This window comes from Pocillopora verrucosa, chromosome 12 (genome assembly GCF_036669915.1).
Source record: "Pocillopora verrucosa isolate sample1 chromosome 12, ASM3666991v2, whole genome shotgun sequence".
NCBI lineage: Eukaryota > Metazoa > Cnidaria > Anthozoa > Scleractinia > Pocilloporidae > Pocillopora > Pocillopora verrucosa.
Window position 1 is genome coordinate 4,732,460 of NC_089323.1, and position 5,861 is coordinate 4,738,320.

The window sequence follows — 5,861 nt, forward strand, 5'->3', positions numbered from 1 at the left end:
TTTTCACAACAAAGTTAAAAGGCTGTGTATAAGGGACAGTAAGGAATTATTGGGAATGGAATAGTTAACTGGAACCTGTTTCATACTCTTGGAAGGAGACAGGCATTGAGTAAGCCAGGGTCTTATACAAATTCTTTACTGACCTGAAGTTCAGCAAAATACCACTGAGCTTCAACTGGTAATATACTTCATTGCCTAGCTGCAACCACTGCAGCTTAGTGGTAGAGAACTGAACCATAAGATCTTTCAGTCTGAAAATTGAATTCTTGGAAGACTCAAACTTTTCTCTTTGTCCTACATGACAAATGAATAATATCTTCCTTTAATAATTGAGAATTTACAAGGAGCTTGTTACTTTCACATGACATCACAAGCATGTGGCTTAAAAAATCATCGTGTATAAATAGAGGTCATTTATCATGCTCTATCTCCATTATACAATATTTACCATACCAACGTAAGCTGCCCCAAGGCCACTCTTGGATAGAGAATTGTCCATTTGGGGGGTTGAAGATCAAAACACTCCAAAACATCAAGAGATCTTCTCGAGTATCCCCCTGCAAAGTACATCACAGTCGGACCAGGGGGTCGTCGTTTGTGAAATGTGTTAAGGGTAGAAATTCTCCTTGTTTCCTGAAAAATAATAATAACTTCTAATGACTGTTTGCAATATTGACAAATATAAGAGGAGTAGTATGCTGATCTCAGAATATTTAAGGAAAATTACCCCACCCTTCACTGGGGTATTTAGGGGACCAACCTATACTATACTTGCACAGAGAGAGGTAATTGGCCTGTCGAGATACATACATCCAACACAGAAAAAATATAGAAATTTTGAAAGTTCCCAAGAGCTGTCATTAAAGGTACAACTAAAATGCTAAATTAATTTCAGCACATTACATCTCAAGAGTCATATTTGCAGTCACATTTTATCAGAAATTTTTTTCAGATCCAAATAATGTTTATCCGTCGACTAATGTCATGTCTGTAATTTCAAGGCAAAAGCACTTTTACTCAATAAAGTATATTCGTAGTGAAAGTTTAAGTGATTAGCCAAATGGAAACTATAATAATAATGGCAAAGATCTCTCACGACAATCTGTTTAGCTTGCAAGCAAGCTGTCATGTTTGGGTTTTGCCTTATAGCCCTTTTTCCAGAGAGAGCTGCCTTAATGACACCATTGTTAGCAGTTTGTGGAAAAAGTTATTAGAACTCCTGTATATTATGGTGTAATTTCTCCAAAAGGGTGTGATTTTTGAGCTGTTTTGGTCTGAAATCTGGTATAGATGCTTGTGGCATGGGTATTGGACAAGTCCATTATAATGTGAGAGATATCTAAATATAGTTATCACAACTCAGCCAAGAATAATACTAGTAATAATACTAATAATACTACTAATAATATTAATAATACTACTAATAATACTAATAATAATAATAACAATAATAAAATATTTATATAGCGCTCAATCCACTATTTGTCCATGGTGCTCTACATTGAAAAATATATTTAAAAAGCTAAAAGTTCTACAACATTATAAAAAAAAGCATCACTTAAGTTACATCAATAAGTTAAAAATCATCTAAATATTAAAAGAGTTAAAAAGCTTGTTTAAAAAGATATGTTTTTAAATGTGGTTTAAACATGTCTATCGAACTACTGGATCTTAGTTCAAGTGGGATCGAGTTCCATAGTCTCGGTGCCGCTACAGCAAACGCTCTCCGGCTCTCCATGTGTTTTCAGTCTAGCTTTCGGGATCGCCAGAAGGTGTTGAGAGGACGATCTTAATTTCCGTTCAGAGGTGTGGTACTTAAGTAATTCACTGATGTGGGAAGACGCTGTTCCATTGAGAGCTTTGTAGACCGGTAGGAGAATTATATAAACTATACGGTAACGGACAGGTAGCCAGTGAGGCTGTTTGAGGACAGGGGTTATATGATCAAATTTCCTAGTACGTGTAACAACTCGAGCTGCTGTGTTTTGCATAGATTGCAATCTTGAAATTAGATGTTGTGGAAGACCATATAGCAAGGAATTGCAGCTATCCAATTTCGCAGTAACAAAGGCATGAACAACGATTGTGGCACTCTCCTCGTCAATATACTTTCTGATTTTGGCGATATTTCTTATGTGATAATGAGAAGACTTTCAAAATTGATTTTATGTGTTCCTCAAAGTTAAAACACTTATCAAAGATGACGCCAAGATTACGAGCTGAGGATGATGGTACAACCGTCACGTTGCCAATTTGAAGAGAGTCTAAAGGAGGCTTGAGACGATACCTTGAGCTGATTAGAACAACTTCAGTCTTGTCTTGATTTAGTTTGAGCTTGTTGATGACCATCCAGTTATGTGTATCACGGACACATTGCTCGATAGTAGTTTTACAGTCAGTTTTAAATGCCACATAGAGCTGGGTATTGCTAGCATAGAAATGATACTCTAAGTTATAACGCTTAATAATGTCAGCAAGAGGAGAGGTATATAGTAGGTTTAAAAGAGGGCCAAGGACTGATCCCTGTGGGACACCACGTTCCAAGAAACGTTAAGAGGATCTGCATTTATTGACGTTAACAAACTGTTTTCGTGATGTTAAATAAGATCTTAGCCAGGCGAGTACTGTTCCCTTGATCCCATAGCGATTAGATAACCTTGATAATAAGATGGAATGACCTGCAGTATCAAAGGCAGCAGATAGGTCGAGTAAAAGTATAATAACGGTTTTATTGTTATCAATAGCAGTGAGAATATCATTGTGAACTCTAACGAGGGCCGTTTCAGTACTGTGAAACGCTGTGATGGTGCCTCAGTATATGGTCGTTTAATTGCACAGCAACAGCCTTCTCTATTAGCTCGGACACAAATGTTAGATTTGAGATTGGGCGGGAAATTTTGTAATTGCTCAAAATCAGCATCTTGTTTCTTGAGAAGCGGTTTTAATACAGCAACTTTCAAAGCATATGGCATGACACCATTCTTGAGGGACATGATTATAACCGAGGTTAGTGTAGGTAGGATGATGGGAAAGCATGTTTTTAGAACAGATGCTGGAAGTGTATCAAGGTCACAGGATTATGTTAATGTCTTCACAGCAAATTTCTTTACCATATCCAAAGTAACTTGTTCAAAGTTGTGAATCTGCACATCGCACAGAGGTCTGTCAGTAGTATAGAGGTCTGTCAGTAGTATGAGATGAACTGAGGTCATTCTCAGGAGCTCTCTCTGTAAATGTATTCTGTATCTTGTCAATTTTACCGAAGAAAAAAATTGTTGAATGCATCCGCAAGGCTGGTGGAATCAGGAAAACAGGAAGGATATTGTTTTACTTTCCGTTTCTGAAGTAATTTGCCATCAGTTTTAAATAACATCCTCTGATCGCCTGAGAAATCACTGATAACGGTAGTGTGTGAGCCCAGAGAAGTCATTCCTGGAGGTTAAGTAAATAGGGAGATCATACTTTAAAATACTCACTGAAAAGGACTCAATCAATGTTCCTTTAAACTCAGATCTCATGCCCTGTTCACAACATTGGAAGATTAAGTTAAGGTAAGTATTTGAAACAAAAGGTACCCGTACTATATGTTTCGGCAGATCCTTCAGTTCCTGTGTTTTGTTCTTCAGATCATGAGTTAACCATCGTAACATGGCTGCAAGAATCTAAGAATCTAAGAAATTCGATATGAATCATATTTGAAGTCAATTGATGCTTAATTTATTTGCCTCACTAAAATTTCCTTAGAGTGACTAACATCTAATTTCTCCTTACAATATCACCCCTCAGTCATATGGATTAGGGAAAATGATTATCATAAAAAGAAGATCTTCACCTTTGAGCGAATTCTCCTTGTCAGCATCTTAGGAAATGTATGGAGAACAGTATGGAGAATATGCATATGCGGGTCTAAAAAGGTCAATGCAGAGAGTCAACGGATGAGATAATCATTGATTCAAACCTCATCTCATCTTCCGACTTCACAAAAAGTTCATCTCGACTTAATGAGTCGACCAAGCGGTCTTCGAGCAAGGTTTGAAATTGTTTACTTTGAGACTTGTAAAAAGTGGTGAAATATAAACTTTTCTGCTGCTTGACTTAAATCCAAACAGCCATAAATATCTGAAAAGTCCCTTTATACCGATACAGTTCGATGGAGCAAGTTGCCATTGTATAAAGTCACAATTAACAAGTTTTTTTTTAACGAGACAGATTTACTGGTAGCATGAACATTTCCTTCAGTGATTCGAATCTGCGCTGTGTAAGCGAACTCGATGAAAAGTTCCATACTCTTCGGATACATCGATTTTAGTGTTATGCTGTTTTGGCGACTTTCCAATGCGTCGCTCGTAAACATGGCGTAAAAATATGGACTTAAAGGAACATGACATATGAATAAAGGAAATACTGATTTACGTTTACCGACGCACATTTCAGACACTTTTAGCTTTTAATACAGATTGTGGGACAAGTACTCATTTGACATCGATCCTTCGTAAGCGTATGAAAGGTTTACAGAAGAATGTCACGATTTAGCATTTTCGACACAAAATAGTAGCTATATCAAAATGTTGGTCCGCTTTGAGAAAGTTGCTCCTAAGCTCTCCAGGATTCCATCCAATGTTCCTCAACATCTTTGTATCACACAAACCACGAATTCACGTTATGTTTTGTAGACAGGAGAGAATGAACAGCGAGTTATGCCGTTGCTGTTTTGGTTGAGCGGTAATTAATAATCTTTATTGAAAAACCGGCTCATGGCGGCTGTCATTTTGCTCTAATCTTCTATCTATAAGTGGCCAAACAAACAAGGACATCTATGAGTCGATATTGAGTGGAGAATGCGGAAATATGTGAAACCTTCCCTGAAAAAATACTGATTTAAACCCGATGATCGAGTCAAAGTATTTTTTAGCAAACTTAGGTCGATGATACAGGTATATGAGATAAAACAGGCCTTCTGAGGCATTTAGTAACTCAATTAGGATTTCAGTAATTTGTTTAGAGTCAACATTTGGCTAAGATTTGAATCCAAAAACCCAAGTTATTGGGGTTCAAGCTACCGTGATGACTCTCCTGAAAGTAATTGTCTTGACCAACTTTCATTAGTGGAAGTCAACACCGGTCAAGATGTTTTCGACGCTGATCAATTTCAAATGTTCCTTCGATCGTTTGGGATGGCGCTTCGTAAGAGTTGTTTTTCGGATAGCCTGCGTGGCGTCATCGCCAAACGATCAGCGCTAAAGACCTTTTAACAACACGCGTAGAAAACATCTTGACCGGTGTTGACTTCTACATCCTCAAGCACACCACAACGACTCCTCAGTTTAAATGGAGTCGTTTATTTTCTTAAATTCGTTACATATCTGCTCCAAGGTTAATTGGCCCACATGCCCATTCAAGCCTATCCATACTAAACTGACAGGCGCTTAATTTAGACCAATGACTGATAGGTAGTAAGTTTCGAAAGAAACTGCGATGCTGCGTCGCTGGGGACTATATCAAGATAATTTTGGTTTTATCAGCTGAGTTGATAATGTAAATTGCCCACCGTAAAGAGTTTCAAAGCTGACGTTTCGAGCATTAGCCTTCGTCAGAGAATTTATGGCGAATCTAGAGTTCGTAGTCAGTTAATCAGAGCAAGTAAAAGTCGACCAGAGTCGAGCAGTCAGTCAGAGTCACAGTGGCCTAAGAGAAAAGAAGAAAGGGAAGTAAATTTGCCATAAAGCGTATGAAAGAAAACATATCGAGGAGACTTTCGTTACGAGCATGGTACTTGGTGGAGGTCCGACTGTCCTCTTCAAGACTGATATTCTTCTTCTAGCGATCAAGCTTCAAGAATGACACGCTCCACGTGCTTTCCA

The 5,861-nt window shown here is 37.9% G+C and overlaps 1 pseudogene; it reads right to left on the reverse strand.

Moving 5' to 3' along the window:
• LOC131798140 (kelch-like ECH-associated protein 1) overlaps positions 1 to 4,429 on the reverse strand; it is an 11,887-nt pseudogene extending 7,458 nt beyond the window's left edge.
• Positions 4,430 to 5,861: the final 1,432 nt, after the last annotated feature.